This window comes from Pseudophryne corroboree, chromosome 1 (genome assembly GCF_028390025.1).
Source record: "Pseudophryne corroboree isolate aPseCor3 chromosome 1, aPseCor3.hap2, whole genome shotgun sequence".
Lineage (NCBI taxonomy): Eukaryota > Metazoa > Chordata > Amphibia > Anura > Myobatrachidae > Pseudophryne > Pseudophryne corroboree.
This window is the reverse complement of record NC_086444.1, coordinates 1,177,039,384-1,177,057,755: the sequence shown is the minus strand read 5'-3', so window position 1 is coordinate 1,177,057,755 and position 18,372 is coordinate 1,177,039,384.

The following is an 18,372-nucleotide window of genomic DNA, read 5'->3' as shown; positions in this document are numbered from 1 at the left end:
TTCAGGATTATTTGTCAAATATTAGCACACAGACGCAGCTTGCAGCCAGCAGAGAGCACAAATATCTTTGTGAAAAGTATATACATATTTTATAAACAGGTAATATACCTTTTATAAAAACAGCACAGATATATAAATGAAGTCTAGCAGACACAACAATTTGGAACCTTTTGATACTAAGAGGTCTATTCCGGGGATGTTTTAAGTAGAGATGAGCGGGTCTGGTTCTCCCACCCAAACATTGTGATCCGAGGCGGGATACGAGTCCGGCTTGGGTTTTCCCGCCTGACTCGGATCCCAAAACGATGCAAAAAGTCATCCTCCCGCTGTTGGATTCTCGCGGGTTTTGGATTCTATATATGGCCTCCGGTGATCGCGCCATCTTCACTCCGGCTGTGGAGCTTGGAGTGAGCGGATGTGTCCATGCTGTGTCCATCCAGGAGTGTTGTGTTGTCTATCCGGGGGTGCTGCAGTGCTGTCCATCAAGAGGCTGGGGCTGCTTTGTTCAGGGGTGCTCTGCCCGTGCTGTGTCCATCCAGGGGTGCTTTGTTGTCCATACAGGGGTGCTGCAGTGTCCTTCATTCAGGGGTGCTGCAGTGTTGTCCATCCAGGGGTGCTGCTGTGTTGTCCATCCAGGGGTGCTGCAGTGTTGTCCATCCAGGGGTGCTTTGTCAATCTAGAGGTGCAATCCCAATGTAAAAAAGATTTAAAAGATAAAAATATAATTGAAAAAAACCCAAACAACTGTATAATATATATATATATATATATATATATATATAAACACACAAAACACAACAGCATCTTTATCTTGTGCCAAGTTCAAAGCAGCACAATGGGAGAGGTCCCTGTTGAAAGACCTCAATAGCATACAAAATAAAAACAATTTCCCAAGTGCGCTAAATGAGAATGTATCTACAATGATTCTTCCAGTGTTGTTTCCATGGGTAAGAATTGAGTACTGGAGAAGATTTGTGTCTGGGAACCTGTAACGGACACCCCTTAGCAAGATAGTCACCCAAACAAGAGGCGCAAGGCCAATTAGTACATTTTTTTTTTATAACATACGTTTTGAACAAATGCAGTTTTTACATAAAATTCATCATGTAATGTTTGCAAAGATGTATTTAAAAAATAATGACAATAGTACCAGTAAAGGATAACCAGTAAGTTTGTTGTGTGGTCTTTAACTCTAGATACTCCCTCACCTTTTTCAAGGTGCGAGCTTGAGAGGGAGTATCTTCACAAACTATGCTGGAAACTCCTGACTGACAAACCCTATATTATATATATATATATATCTCTCCAAAGTTTTGCAGGGTGGCACTCACGGGGTCTTGATATGAAAGAATGAATGACTAACAGAATTGACCCTGTTAGTCATTCACTCTTTCATAGCAAGACCCGAGAGTGCCACCCTGCAAAACTTTGGATAGATTGGGGCTCAACAGGGCAAGTAATGCTTTTCAGCAAGGGAGTGCCAGCACTTGTGATTACGTGTGTGTATATATATATATATATATATATATATGCAAACAAATAAAATAACACAGCACTCGCCACCCCAGAAGTGGGGTGCAATGTCTGCACTCAACACTCATAGGGTGGGGTGCATGTAGCCTATGGCCACCTACTTAAATATATATAAACATAAAATTCAGCACTCACCATAGCAAGCTCACTTATCCTCACAGCATCAATAAATAAATAATGGGGGTTTAGTTAGTGATTTGTCCATTGCACAGAAGCCTGCAAACCGATCTTGCTATGGTGAGTGCTGAATTTTCTGTTTGTACATATATTGTGGCAGGAGAGGTACTTTGCCACCTGTAAGCTACACACAGGTTCCTGGGGGTGGATGGGAAGTGTGGATGGACCAGGTTCCCATCCATTTGGCCCAGACCAGGTCTTATAGGCTTCTTAGCCCAAGAAGCTGCTTCATCAGCTAGCACCTGGGTGCTGGGTTTAAAGCAGAGTCTCTCCCATGAGTCAGGGCTCCTGAAGGCAGTTAGTGTCCAGGTGATAGGCCTACTAGGGACAGTGGGATCTGGAGGGCTGGGCTACTAGTGTCAGGATGCCGGGACCTGAAGGGTTCCTTATTAAGAGAGAGTAAGGCAGGGCCTAACCTCCCTGGTAGCTTATACTAAAGACAGTGATCTTTGTTTTATGTATATCGTTGTTTTTGAGCTACCTGAATAAAAGGTATTTGTTGTTTTTGCACAAGCCTGGAGTCAGTCGCTGGTGGAGTTTTTGTAGCAGAGCACATTCTAGCAAGACTCCTGTTACAAATGGCGCCTGAACAGGGACCCTTCTGCTAGTCATGTCACACGTGGCAGAGGACACAACAGCCGCAAGGTAGCGGCACACATACCAGCGAACTTCAGACCAAGCTGAACTCGTGGGCATCAATACCAGACCAAGGGTGTTGTGAGTAGTGGTTAAACCCAACCCCAGGGGTTAAAAATAATGATATACTTTGTTTAAACTGAATGTGTTTGATTTTGGTGCAAAGGTTTGCATTTGCAGCAAAGAGGTTAAACAGGGTGCATGGCCGGTTCTGTCTTATATGCTTTGCTCCATTCATTGAAAGTAGCTGTGCTGATTTGCTCTAAGGGGTTGCAAGCAGCTGTTAATTTATGACAAAATTTATTTTCCAAGCTTATTTTTACCTGTGCCTGCAAAATCTGGTAATGGGAGTCTGGTGTCCCTGCTAATTAGCTCATTAAGACCAATCAAGCAAAGCTGAAACCTTTTATAAATGTGGTTCTATTTAAATAGAGAAATTTTGTGGCACTATGGGGTATATTTACTAAGGTCCCGATTTTGACCGAGATGCCGTTTTTTCTTCAAAGTGTCATCTCGGTAATTTTCTAAGCAAAAATCACGGCAGTGATGAGGGCATTCGTAATATTTTGGAAGTCCTTGGAAAAAATCACGAATCAATACACCATCGGTCAAATACGCCTGCAATTTGGTAGAAATCGGTCATTTACTAAAAAGTGCAAAACACAAACACTGCCGACATTAGCCAAACACTGCCGTGCTAAAATACAAATCGTGAAAAAGTGCTAAAAAAAAACAGACCTGCTTTTTTATCCCGTGTTTGTATAGGTATGCACGGATCCATGAGATCCGTGCATGTTTATCAGTGGGAAGGGGTGGGAAATGTTATAATTTTTTTAAAAAAAAATGCATGGGGTCCCCCCTCCTAAACCAAACCAGCCTCGGGCTCTTTGAGCCGGCCCTGGTTGCAAAAATATGGGGAAAAAATTGACAGGGGTTCCCCCATATTTAAGCAACCAGCACCGGGCTCTGCGCCTGGTCCTGGTTCCAAAAATACGGGGGACAAAAAGCATAGGGGTCCCCCGTATTTTTGAAACCAGCACCGGGCTCCACTAGCTGGACAGATAATGCCACAGCCGGGGGTCACTTTTATACAGTGCCTTGCAGCCGTGGCATCAAATATCCAACTAGTCACCCCTGGCCGGGGTACCCTAGGGGAGTGGGGACCCCTTCAATCAAGGGGTCCCCCCCCCGCCACCCAAGGGCCAGGGGTGAAGCCCGAGGCTGTCCCCCCCATCCAATGGGCTGCGGATGGGGGGCTGATAGCCTTTGTTGAAAGTAATGAATATTGTTTTTAGTAGCAATACTACAAGTCCCAGCAAGCCTCCCCCGCAAGCTGGTACTTGGAGAACCACAAGTACCAGCATGCGGCGGAAATCCGGGCCCGCTGGTACCTGTAGTACTACTACTAAAAAAATACCCCAATAAAGACATTACACACACACCTTGAAAGTATAACTTTAATGCATACATATACACCACCATATACACATACTTACCTTATGTTCACACGAGGGTCGGTCCTCTTCTCCAGTAGAATCCATGGTGTACCTGTTGAAAAAATCCTACTCACCAAATCCAGTGTAGAGGGCTCCTCGGATAATCCATTTGTAATCCACGTACTTGTAAAAATAAAAAAAGGGACACCCGACCACGAACTGAAAGTGGACCCATGTTTTCACATGGGACCCCTTTCCCCGAATGCCAGAAACCCCCTCTGACTGATGTCTAAGTGGGTTTCTTCAGCCAATCAGGGAGCGCCACGTTGTGGCACCCTCCTGATCGGCTGCGTGATCCTGTACTGTCTGACAGGCGGCACACAGCAGTGTTACAATGTAGCGCCTATGCGCTCCATTGTAACCAATGGTGGGAACTTTCAGGTCAGCGGTTGACCGAAAGTAACCTCACCGCTGACCACAAAGTTCCCAGTTACAGTTACAGTTCTTACTTGTTCCACTACCTATGTCGTATACATCATCGTTTGTCCATGTGGCTTGCTTTATGTTGGGCAAACCATCCGGAAACTTTTGGAACGGATGGCTGCCCACAGATCGGCAATCAAGTTGACCCTGGAGGGGAAACTGGTTGACCAACCTGTGGCTAAACATTTTAAAAAGGCAGGCCATCCCTTAGAATCTATCCATTACTTTATTATTGATCATGTCCCTGTGACACTTAGGGGAGGGGATAGGGCTAAAACATTATTAATTAAAGAAGCCCGGTGGATCACCAGGTTGGGCACCACCTCACCTGGTGGTCTAATGAGAAGATCAACTGGAACACACTTGTGTAAACTATATCCAACCCCTGATGTTGTTGTATTTTTTCCTTTATATAGGTCTGTCAGGTTTAATGTGTCTGGTTTCATATACTTGTGATGATTTTTTATGCATGTACTTTTCCTTCCATGTAAGGTTAATGGTGCTTTATCTTGCTTTTATCTTTGTTTTAATACATGTACCGTTCCCTCTCTTCCTTTCCCCCGGCAGATCCCTCCCTCATACAAGTATTGTTAGCCCGTCAGTGATGGTCTGTGACGCTGGTTTGAGTTGGAACGCATGCTGTTGTTTCCTAGGCAACCGCTCAGCTGGCTCCCGGATATGACGTGGAGCCTTCAGCATGAGGAGACGGGACGCGGTGGCGGAAGTGCTGGGACGGCTTCACGGTGCGGTGGGTCTCTACATAAGGGGGTAAGTTTGTCTTTTCTGTATTGTAGTGTTTATTCTGAGAACGGAGCGTGTTGCTCCGAAACGTCAATTATTCTAAATACACTTGTATCTGCTGAAAAAATCTCAGTGTGCTGTTTCTGCTGGACATTTATCTTTGATATCGACATGCACCGGAGGAAGCTGTATGTTTGTTTGTGAGTGCCGGTATTTACTGGATGGATATAATTGTGCTGGTTCACAGCACCCGTTACCTGGCACCACCACCTGTATGTATATATCTCTTTGGAGATATTCCCCAGTCTGTGTGACTCTGCACGTTTTTATGCATGTGCACCTATTTTCCTTACCTGGCTTGAGGTAGTGCTGAAGACATGATGTCAGCCTCACAGGAACTTCCGGGCTGTCGTAACTTAGTGGTCACAGACACGGGGGAGACATTCAGCTTTTCAGAAGCCGAAATTGAACAGATTCTTTCTAAAGAAACTCCTATACTGTCTGATAAATCTCTGGACCCTGAGTCTTTGTATCATCAAATCTGGAAACTAAAACATCGTGAGATAGACTTCTCCCTTCATGGCAGCACTCTGTCGGAATATTATCGCGAGCACAAAATTCCGCGTGGATTCAGGGTACGTAATGTACCTACTATAGGACGCAACAACCCTGACTTTGTCCGATGCTGGATTGCGATACTCAAAAAGTGCGCCTTTGATTTGATGATTTTAGTAATTGATGAAGCCAACAAAGAATTGTCCATCACTAGATCCAAGATTGACATCTTTGAAAAAGAACTATATGTTACCCTTGAGGAGGACCGAACCCAGGATTGGATTCTAAAGCTGGAGAATCAGTGCACACGATACAAAAAAAATCTCTTGAAATTTAAAAGAAATAAGAAGCTTACGGTGGATACCGATTATGATGAAAACCAAGTATACCGATGGCTGTCTGGGACAAATACTTCTGAACACAACAAAAAACCATCTCGCATGAGAAGACCCTGGTTCTGGAAGTCAAACCGCAAAGATGTCTCTAATCAATCCAGTTCTGAGAGCGAATTTGCCACTTCAGAGCTGGATGAAGGTGTGGCAACTACGAGTGTCCCTTTAGAGGGCAGCTCACGAGATTCCGTAATCCCCATAAAATCTTTGCCACCCGCAGGGGTGGCCAAAACAAAAGGGGTAAGAGCCGTGACACAACGCAAGAACCGTTGATCTTTAATCTATCTAAACGCACTCTTAGTAACACCGAAGTGGCGGTTCTGAATAAAGGACTTAGTTTTGTCCCCACCAGCCTGCATGACTCTTTCAATTGGTCTAGAGATTTACATGCTTTTTCTCGTAGACTTCGCCTTAAAGAACATTTCCAGGACAATGTGGAGCAGACTGAGACGTCCATCTTCTCCAATTTTCTTAGAAAGGCTTCCAGATCTACCTTTGACCCCTATTCTACGAATGCTTTGTTGAAATCATTTCACAGACTCCTCGATGAGTCGATAAACAAATTTACATCTGCTCCGTCTAAGATTAAGTTTAATCTTTCTAAAGATGAGTCTGCAGCTCTGACCGCACTGGGGTCCTATGAGGACATTGTGATCAGGCCCGCCGATAAAGGCGGGGCCATTGTGGTGCTTGACCTGGAATACTATAAGGCAGAAATCTACTCACAATTGTCGCAGGAGGAAGTATACCGTAGGCTGACCGTCGATCCTACATCTCAATATCAGAGGGAACTTGAGTCTATTCTTCAAATGGCTGTACATGACGGAAAACTGCCTTTGAAAATGCTTAAAGCATTATCTATACGACACCCCAAGGTCCCAGTTCTGTATACCTTACCTAAATTGCACAAACACAGTTCAAAACCCCCTGGTAGGCCGATTATTTCGGCCCCTGAATCGTTGTACAGATGTGTAGCACAGTTTTTGGATTCCATTATCCAGCCGTTCCTTCCTCTTCAATCAACATTCCTGAAAGATACCACCTCCTTCTTGTTGGAATTACAGGGAATTGGCCAGCTCCCAGAAGGGACACTTCTCTGTTGTTTAGACGTTTGTAGTCTATATACTGTGATTCCTCATGTAGAAGGCTTGGCTGCTATGTCTTCGTTCCTTAATACGTATTTATCCACAGATTTGTTTAACCATGACCTCTTTTTGACCTTGTTAGAATTGACCCTCCGCCGTAATTCTTTTCTATTCGACGGAAGGTTCTATTTACAACTCAGGGGATGTGCGATGGGGTCCCCGGTGGCCCCATCGTACGCAAATGTATATATGTTCACACAGGAGAAAAATATATTTTTTTCTGATCACAATATTAGCGACAGTATTTTATTATACTGTCGCTATATTGATGATATCTTTCTGTTATGGACAGGGGGTGAAAGTGCCTTTAGAGATCTGATGGCAACCATCAATTCCGGTGACTCTCCCATTAAATTTACTTTTTCTTGTAGCACCAGTGAAGCACATTTCCTGGATGTTGCGATTAAGATCAATAATGGTACATTAACCACCGATGTGTTCCATAAGCTCACTGATAGGAATACCTTCTTGACGGCTTCTTGTTTCCATCCGGAAGCGCTCAAAAAGGGTTTACCACGTTCACAGATGATGCGTCTAGCACGGATCATCAGTGATCCCCTTGTCCTTAAGAGGGAACTTGATGTACTTATCTCTAAATTTCTGGCTCGTGGCTATGACAAAGAGTCTCTCTTGGCCCAAAAAGATGAGGTTGTATTGATGCCAAGACAATCGCTACTGGATCCTGCCAGTAAGAAGCGTAAATCTAGGATCCCTTTTCCCTGTGATTTTTCAACCTCTAACCCTATCATGAGACGGGCGACTGGGGCTCTTTGGCCAATAGTCGCCACTGATCCGGAGCTTAAGGGTCTTAATCAATCGGCACCCATGATGGCCTTTAGAAGGGGTAGGAATATCAGGGACCATATTGTCAAAACCGACATTACGGGTATGGGAGTCCCCAAGATCCCCAATGTACATTACAAAGCTCCTGGATGCTATCGGTGTAGTGGCTGTGCCACCTGCCAGTTTATGTTTAACTGTAAAGCTTTCCAACACCCTCATTGTCAGAAGAAATATGATATTAGGTTTGTTCTTACTTGTTCCACTACCTATGTCGTATACATCATCGTTTGTCCATGTGGCTTGTTTTATGTTGGGCAAACCATCCGGAAACTTTCGGAACGGATGGCTGCCCACAGATCGGCAATAAAGTTGACCCTGGAGGGGAAACTGGTTGACCAACCTGTGGCTAAACATTTTAAAAAGGCAGGCCATCCCTTAGAATCTCTCCATTACTTTATTATTGATCATGTCCCTGTGACACTTAGGGGAGGGGATAGGGCTAAAACATTATTAATTAAAGAAGCCCGGTGGATCACCAGGTTGGGTACCACCTCACCTGGTGGTCTCAATGAGAAGATCAACTGGAACACACTTGTGTAAACTATATCCAACCCCTGATGTTGTTGTATTTTTTCCTTTATATAGGTCTGTCAGGTTTAATGTGTCTGGTTTCATATACTTGTGATGATTTTTTATGCATGTACTTTTCCTTCCATGTAAGGTTAATGGTGCTTTATCTTGCTTTTATCTTTGTTTTAATACATGTACCGTTCCCTCTCTTCCTTTCCCCCGGCAGATCCCTCCCTCATACAAGTATTGTTAGCCCGTCAGTGATGGTCTGTGACGCTGGTTTGAGTTGGAACGCATGCGGTTGTTTCCTAGGCAACCACTCAGCTGGCTCCCGGATATGACGTGGTGCCTTCAGCATGAGGAGACGGGACGCGGTGGCGGAAGTGCTGGGACGGCTTCACGGTGCGGTGGGTCTCTACATAAGGGGGTAAGTTTGTCTTTTCTGTATTGTAGTGTTTATTCTGAGGACGGAGCGTGTTGCTCCGAAACGTCAATTATTCTAAATACACTTGTATCTGCTGAAAAAATCTCTGTGTGCTGTTACTGCTGGACATTTATCTTTGATATCGACATGCACCGGAGGAAGCTGTATGTTTGTTTGTGAGTGCCGGTATTTACTGGATGGATATATATACACACACACACACACACACACACACACACACACACACACACACGCACACATATATGTGTAAATAAATATACATACATATATGTGTAAAATATATATATATATATATATATATTCATACATATATATATATATATATATATATATATATCATCTCAATCAACGCAGGGTAGGGCGATGCAGTGTCACAAAGAAGCCTAACCTCATTCCCCCAGCCACGTAGAGGCCCCCCTGCATGACTACGGCATCGGTGGCAGGACTGGCGGGGATAACAGTCCCACACAGCGGTCACTGTGTGGGAGGATGCGGCTCACTACTCGCTGCACACGGAGCACACAGGGGCAGATGCCGGTCGTTGCCAGGGAGCCATGTACGGATTTACGGTGCGGCGCTGTCATTACCCGCCGCCTGTACTGTTCCCTGCAATGCTGCTCACCTTTTCCCTCTGCTGGGCTATTACAGTGAGTCAGTGAGTTGGCCGTGTGAAGGTCCCGCCCCCGGCCTCCTCCTCGGGCTCCAGCAGCTCCGTGCCGTGGTCTCTGTTGCTTGGTTGACCCGGCGGAGGGAGCAGATCTTTATCCGGTCACCGGGTCGGGAGGGCGGGGGTAAGTGAGCGACACAGTCACTTCCCTCATTTTTTTTTTTGTTTCACTTTTTTTTAGTTTAACTCAGCGCCGCCCTTTAAGAGCTACCGCCCTTAGGCAGCTGTCTAAAGCTGCCTAATGGTAGCGCCGGCCCTGATTCTGGGAACAGTCAAAGCTTTGAGCCTGTTGGTGCCTCGGATCAAGATCCTACTCTACACCCCAATGTCATTACCTGTGAAGCCCAGTGTACCTCGCAGAAAGAGATTTAACCACGGTAAATTCTTACCATAAATCTCGTTTTGTATTATTCTAATAATTTTTAAAGTTAAATTCACCACATTAGCAGCGCTCCGGTGGAAATACAGAGACTGTCAGGGGGAGAGCAGAGGTGATGCAGCTATGTGCTGGGAATACAGGGAGTGGCAGGGAGATGTAGTACCCCAGAATTTGTGGAACTACAAGTCACAGCATGTCTGCTTGAGAAGTGCTGGGTCGGGCAGTACATAACACAGCACAGGTGGGAACCCTAGATGTGGAATTTTGGGCCGGATAGAGGGAGTTGATGTATACCCCTGCTCATGCTTGCAGACTCAGAGAGAACCCACGTGTGCTGCTGACAGGAACACAGAAGCCAGTACTGGTGATGCATGTGGAGCCAGAATGGAGGCAGCCTCAGAGTGTGATTGCAGCCTCAGACAGAGTGTGATTACAGCCTCAGAGTGTGATTACAGCCTCAGATGGAGTGGGATTACAGCCTCAGAGTGTGATTACAGCCTCAGATGGAGTGGGATTACAGCCTCAGATGGAGTGGGATTACAGAGCAAGGTCCTGTGTCCTAAAGTGCATGGCAGCGTGATCCAAGGAGAGGTGATAGAGTGCGGAGTGACAGCGGTAACCGGTGGTGGAACGGAGGGGACAGTGTGCCTGGAGAAGGGTGATGTCAGCCTGAGGACTACATGCCCCACTGCCATTGCTAGCAGCAGTGTCAACGTGACCAGAGGAGAGCAGCCCCAGAGGTACGGAGCAGGAAACAGGGGAAACCCCTGTATCAGTCTGTTACTAACAGCTGGAGCAGAGTGTTAGGCCCTCTGCACAGAGAGATATCCCGCAGCTACAGTAGATGCAGCAGTGTGTGAGAGACCTGAGCAACCACTGCATGCACTGAGACTAAGGGGGTAATTCAGACCTGATCGCTTGCTAGCGTTTTTTGCAGCACTATGATCAGGTCAGAACTGCGCATGCGTATGCACCGCAATGTGCAGGCGCGTCGCACAGGTACAAAGCGGTTTGTTGGTCTGCGATGGGTTTGTGCGAAGAATCCATTCGCACGGGCGATCGCAAGGAGATTGACAGGAAGCGGATGTTTATGGGTGTCAACTGACCCTTTCCTGGGAGTGGTTGGAAAAACGCAGGTGTTCCCAAGCATTTGCAGGGCGGGTGTATGACATTAATTCCGGTCCCGGGCAGGCTGAAGTGATCGCAGCAGCTGAGTAAGTCCTGGGCTACTCAGAAACTGCACAAAATCTTTTTGTATCGCTCGGCTGCACATGCGATCGCACACTTGCACAGCTAAAATACACTCCCCAGTGGGTGGCGACTATGTGAATGCAGCACTGCAAAAAACAGCTAGCGAACGATCAGGTCTGAATTACCCCCAAAGTGAGTACCTTCCTACACCATATAGTATAAGCCTGGGGCCCTGTTCAAACCATTCACAGGGAGTGTTTGGGACAGTTGTGGGACAATCAGTTTGTTTCCAAATTGAAAGGAGATTCACACTAATTTATGGAGAAGCGCTTACCAGTTTGGGAAGAAAAGGATGTTATTATTGCCCAGGATCACGCCTGTCACTGTGTTCATTTTCATAATTAACTTTATACTGTGGGGTTTTATATATATGCATATATATCCCTATTTCAGCCACTTTGCCATACATTGGGAGACTTATTGTACCCTGAATATAATGGAACTCTGGCCCTCATTCTGAGTTGATCGCTCGCTAGCTGCTTTTAGCAGCAGTGCACACGCAAGGCCGCCGCCCTCTGGGAGTGTATCTTAGCTTAGCAGAAGTGCGATCAAAAGGTTAGCACTTCTGCAACTAAAAAATTTCATGCAGTTTCAGAGTGGCTCAAGACTTACTCCTACCTTGCGATAACTGCAGTCTGTTTAGTTCTTGGTTTGACGTCACAAACACGCCCTGCGTTCATCCAGCCACTCCCCCGTTTCTCCAGCCACTCCTGCGTTTTTACCTGGCACGCCTGCATTTTTTAGCACACTCCCTGAAAACGCTGAGTTGCCACCCAGAAACACTCACTTCCTGTCAATCAAACAACGAACACTTGAGCGACTGAAAAGCATCGCTCGAGCTTGTGTAAAACTACAAAGTTTTGTGTGAAAGTACTTAGCGCATGCACGCTGCGTACCATGCTCATACGCTTAAATGCTGTTTTTTCACCTGATCGCTGCACTGCGAAAATCGGCAGCGAGCGATCAACTCAGAATGAGGGCCTCTGTCCCAGGAACATTGATACAGAGAACTACTTCAGTGTTATACTAAAAGACACTTATAAACTGTATGGTTGATGCACTATTAGGTTGGGAAGCTACACGTGACCATAGAGTGCAGTATTTACATTGCGATATGTGCTATGGTATCTGGTGTTTTCTGAGTGACATGTGTTATTAACCACCAGTAGTTCAAGTGATATATATATATATATATATATATATATATATATAACGTTATTATAAGTATTATAGAGTTACAGACATTATTGGCAGAACTGTTGGGAAGGATTATCATGGTACTCAGATCTTCTATATAAAAGTATTACATTTGATTGTCGTGGACCTGTCATATGGATAGTATTCTCTCACCTAATTTACCTCTTTCCTATGCAAATAAACTGGCTTCAGTGAGGCCAGAAGTGTCATTGCACAACCTTGGTCCATGTCTTAATACCCTGTTATAATCTAGCAAATCTGCAGCAGAAACCATCCTCCAGGTGACTCATCAGAAGTGCCAGGAAGATCAAGGAAGTTTAGTGAGTACCCCACACACCGTGAACTGTACTTACCAGTGTACCACAGAGAGAGCAGAGGTGTGGCAACTCTGAGCTGGGAATACAGGGAGTGTCAGGGAGACAGCAGAGGTGAGGAAAGGTGAGGCAGCTGTGAGCTGGGAATACAGGGAGTGTCAGGGAGAGAGCAGAGGTGAGGCAGCTGTGAGCTGGGAATACAGGGAGTGCCAGGGAGAAAGCATAAGTGAGGCAGCTGTGAGCTGGGAATACAGGGATTGTCAGGGAGAGAGCAGAAATGAGGCAGCTTTGAGCTAGGAATACAGGGAGTGTCAGGGAGAGAGCAGAGGTGAGGCAGCTGTGAGCTAGGAATACAGGGAGTGTCAGGGAGAGAGCAGCGGTGAGCTGGGAATACAGGGAGTGCCAGGGAGAAAGCCAAGGTGAGGACGCTGTGAGCTGGGAATACAGGGATTGTCAGGGAGAGAGCAGAAATGAGGCAGCTTTGAGCTAGGAATACAGGGAGTGTCAGGGAGAGAGCAGAGGTGAGGCAGCTGTGAGCTGGGAATACAGGGAGTGTCAGGGAGAGAGCAGCGGTGAGCTGGGAATACAGGGAGTGCCAGGGAGAGAGCAGAGGTGAGGCAGCTGTGAGCTGGGAATACAGGGAGTGTCAGGTAGAGAGCAGCGGTGAGCTGGGAATACAGGGAGTGTCAGAGAGAGAGAGAGAGAGAGAGCAGAGGTGAGGCAGCTGTGAGCTGGGAATACAGGGAGTGTCAAGGAGAGAGCAGCTGTGAGCTGGGAATACAGGGAGTGTCAGGAAGAGAGCAGAGGTGAGGCAGCTGTGAGCTGGGAATACAGGGAGTGTCAGGAAGAGAGCAGAGGTGAGGCAGCTGTGAGCTGGGAATACAGGGAGAGAGCCGAGGTGAGGCAGCTGTGAGCTGGTAACACAGGGAGTGTCAGGGAGAGAGCAGAGGAGAGGAAGCTGTGAGCTGGGACTACAGGGAGTGTCAGGGAGAGAGCAGAGGTGAGGCAGCTGTGAGCTGGGAATACAGGGAGTGCCAGGGAGAAAGCATAAGTGAGGCAGCTGTGAGCTGGGAATACAGGGATTGTCAGGGAGAGAGCAGAAATGAGGCAGCTTTGAGCTAGGAATACAGGGAGTGTCAGGGAGAGAGCAGAGGTGAGGCAGCTGTGAGCTAGGAATACAGGGAGTGTCAGGGAGAGAGCAGCGGTGAGCTGGGAATACAGGGAGTGCCAGGGAGAAAGCCAAGGTGAGGACGCTGTGAGCTGGGAATACAGGGATTGTCAGGGAGAGAGCAGAAATGAGGCAGCTTTGAGCTAGGAATACAGGGAGTGTCAGGGAGAGAGCAGAGGTGAGGCAGCTGTGAGCTGGGAATACAGGGAGTGTCAGGGAGAGAGCAGCGGTGAGCTGGGAATACAGGGAGTGCCAGGGAGAGAGCAGAGGTGAGGCAGCTGTGAGCTGGGAATACAGGGAGTGTCAGGTAGAGAGCAGCGGTGAGCTGGGAATACAGGGAGTGTCAGAGAGAGAGAGAGAGAGAGAGAGCAGAGGTGAGGCAGCTGTGAGCTGGGAATACAGGGAGTGTCAAGGAGAGAGCAGCTGTGAGCTGGGAATACAGGGAGTGTCAGGAAGAGAGCAGAGGTGAGGCAGCTGTGAGCTGGGAATACAGGGAGTGTCAGGAAGAGAGCAGAGGTGAGGCAGCTGTGAGCTGGGAATACAGGGAGAGAGCCGAGGTGAGGCAGCTGTGAGCTGGTAACACAGGGAGTGTCAGGGAGAGAGCAGAGGAGAGGAAGCTGTGAGCTGGGACTACAGGGAGTGTCAGGGAGAGAGCAGAGGTGAGGCAGCTGTGAGCTGGGACTACAGGGAGTGTCAGGGAGAGAGCAGAGGTGAGGCAGCTGTGAGCTGGGAATACAGGGAGTGTCAGGGAGAGAGCAGAGGTGAGGCAGCTGTGAGCTGGGAATACAGGGAGTGCCAGGGAGAAAGCATAAGTGAGGCAGCTGTGAGCTGGGAATACAGGGATTGTCAGGGAGAGAGCAGAAATGAGGCAGCTTTGAGCTAGGAATACAGGGAGTGTCAGGGAGAGAGCAGAGGTGAGGCAGCTGTGAGCTAGGAATACAGGGAGTGTCAGGGAGAGAGCAGCGGTGAGCTGGGAATACAGGGAGTGCCAGGGAGAAAGCCAAGGTGAGGAAGCTGGGAATACAGGGATTGTCAGGGAGAGAGCAGAAATGAGGCAGCTTTGAGCTAGGAATACAGGGAGTGTCAGGGAGAGAGCAGAGGTGAGGCAGCTGTGAGCTGGGAATACAGGGAGTGTCAGGGAGAGAGCAGCGGTGAGCTGGGAATACAGGGAGTGCCAGGGAGAGAGCAGAGGTGAGGCAGCTGTGAGCTGGGAATACAGGGAGTGTCAGGGAGAGAGCAGCGGTGAGCTGGGAATACAGGGAGTGTCAGAGAGAGAGAGAGAGAGAGAGAGCAGAGGTGAGGCAGCTGTGAGCTGGGAATACAGGGAGTGTCAAGGAGAGAGCAGCTGTGAGCTGGGAATACAGGGAGTGTCAGGAAGAGAGCAGAGGTGAGGCAGCTGTGAGCTGGGAATACAGGGAGTGTCAGGAAGAGAGCAGAGGTGAGGCAGCTGTGAGCTGGGAATACAGGGAGAGAGCCGAGGTGAGGCAGCTGTGAGCTGGTAACACAGGGAGTGTCAGGGAGAGAGCAGAGGAGAGGAAGCTGTGAGCTGGGACTACAGGGAGTGTCAGGGAGAGAGCAGAGGTGAGGCAGCTGTGAGCTGGGACTACAGGGAGTGTCAGGGAGAGAGCAGAGGTGAGGCAGCTGTGAGCTGGGAATACAGGGAGTGTCAGGGAGAGAGCAGAGGAGAGGAAGCTGTGAGCTGGGACTACAGGGAGTGTCAGGGAGAGAGCAGAGGTGAGGCAGCTGTGAGCTGGGACTACAGGGAGTGTCAGGGAGAGAGCAGAGGTGAGGCAGCTGTGAGCTGGGAATACAGGGAGTGTCAGGGAGAGAGCAGAGGTGAGGCAGCTGTGAGCTGGGAATACAGGGAGTGTCAGGGAGAAAGCAGCGGTGAGATAGGAATGCAGGGAGTGTCAGAGAGAGAGCAGCGGTGAGGCAGTTGTGAGCTGGGAATACAGGGAGTGTCAGGGAGAGAGCCGAGGTGAGGCAGCTGTGAACTGGGAATACAGGGAGTGTCAGGGAGAGAGCAGAGGTGAGGCAGCTGTGAGCTGAGAATACAGGGAGAGAGCCGACGTGAGGCAGCTGTGAGCTGGGAACACAGGGAGTGTCAGGGAGAGAGCAGAGGAGAGGAAGCTGTGAGCTGGGACTACAGGGAGTGTCAGGGAGAGAGCAGAGGTGAGGCAGCTGTGAGCTCGGAATATAGGGAGTGTTAGGGAGAGAGCCGAGGTGAGGAAAGGTGAGGCAGCTGTGAGCTGGGAATACAGGGACTGTCAGGGAGAGATCAGAGGTCAGGCAGCTGTGAGCAGGAATACAGGGAGTGTCAGGGAGAGAACAGAGGTGAGGCAGCTGTGAGCTGGGAATACAGAGAGTGTCAGGGTGAGAGCAGAGGTGAGGCAGCTGTGAGCTGGTTATACAGGGTGTGTCAGGGAGAGAGCAGCGGTGAGGCAGCTGTGAGCTGGGAATACAGGGAGTGTCAGGGAGAGCGCAGCGGTGAGACAGCTGTGAACTGGGAATACAAGGAGTGTCAGGGAGAGAGCCAAGGTGAGGCAGCTGTGAGCTGGGAATACAAGGATTGTCAGGGAGATATCAGAGGTGAGGCAGCTGTGAGGTGGGAATACAGGGAAAGTCAGGGAGAGAACAGAGGTGAGGCAGCTGTGAGCTGGGAATACAGGGAGTGTCAAGGAGAGGGCAGCGGTGAGGCAGCTGTGAGCTCAGCCTCCCCTCTGATAATCAGACATTGCCTTGATCTAGGGGTGGGGCCGCAATGTGGCCAATTATACTGCAAAATACAGCACAAAGGGAGCAGCTATCAGTTCTGCCTCACTGAGGGGGTGTGGCTTGATGCAGTCAGATGATCTATCCAGAAAGTTCCCCAGCACACATTCAGGAGCAGCCAGCAAGAAGTAGTTGCTGATGATCAAGATGGCTAATATGCAGATGAGTGGCTGCTGGGGCTGGGCAAGGGGGGCACGGGGCTTGCCCACTCCCCTCCTGTGGTCAACATAGCCACTTTGCCATAGAGAGGATGCAGATAGCTCCAGCTAGTTGTAGTCTGCTTCTGCAACATGTTTTATATGCTATTTTACTGGGTTAGCGCAGTACAAGGGTTTTCTAAGCTTTTGTAGTGCTCTGTGCCTAAATTTTTGTAGCCAGTCTTATCTTTTACCTAGAACATTCTGCAACAATCTATTTTCATGGTTTTAGATGATAAATAGAAAAAAAATTATATATACTGTATATATTAGTGATGAGCGGGTTCGGTTCCTCGGAATCCGAACCCCCCCCCGAACTTCACCCATTTTACACAGTTCCGAGGCAGACTCGGATCCTCCCGCCTTGCTCGGTTAACCCGAGCGCGCCCAAATGTCATCATCCTGCTGTCGGATTCTCGCGAGATTCGTATTCTATATAAGGATCCGCGCGTCGCCGCCATTTTCACTCGTGCATTGGAGATGATAGGGAGAGGATGTGTGCAGCGTTCTCTCAGTTGTGTTCAGTGTGCTGCAAATATCTGTGCTCAGTGTGCTGCAAATATCTGTGCTCAGTGTGCTTGCAAATATCTGTGCTCAGTGTGCTGAAAATATCTACGTTCTCTGCCTGAAAAACGCTCCATATCTGTGCTGCATTGTAGTATATAGTAGGAGGACAGTGCAGAATTTTGCTGACCAGTGACCACCAGTATTATATTAGTACGGTACAGTAGTCCACTGCTCTACCTACCTCTGTGTCGTCAAGTATACTATCCATCCATACCTGTGGTGCATTTAAGTTTTGCGCAGTATATATAGTAGGAGGACAGTGCATATTTTTGCTGACCACCAGTATATAATATATAGCAGTACGGTACAGTAGGCCACTGCTCTACCTACCTCTGTGTCGTCAAGTATACTATCCATCCATACCTGTGGTGCATTTTAGTTGTTGTGCGCAGTATATATAGTAGGAGGGCAGTGCATAATTTTGCTGACCACCAGTATATAATATATAGCAGTACGGTACAGTAGTCCACTGCTCTACCTACCTCTGTGTCGTCAAGTATACTATCCATCCATACCTGTGGTGCATTTAAGTTTTGCGCAGTATATATAGTAGGAGGACAGTGCATATTTTTGCTGACCACCAGTATATAATATATAGCAGTACGGTACAGTAGGCCACTGCTCTACCTACCTCTGTATCGTCATGTATACTATCCATCCATACCTGTGGTGCATTTTAGTTGTTGTGCGCAGTATATATAGTAGGAGGACAGTGCATAATTTTGCTGACCACCAGTATATAATATATAGCAGTACGGTACAGTAGGCCACTGCTCTACCTACCTCTGTGTCGTCAAGTATACTATCCATCCATACCTGTGGTGCATTTAAGTTTTGCGCAGTATATATAGGAGGACAGTGCATAATTTTGCGGACCACCGGTATATAGTATATAGCAGTATGGTACAGTAGGCCACTGCTCTACCTACCCCTGTGGTCTTCTGTATGCCGACTGACGGGATCC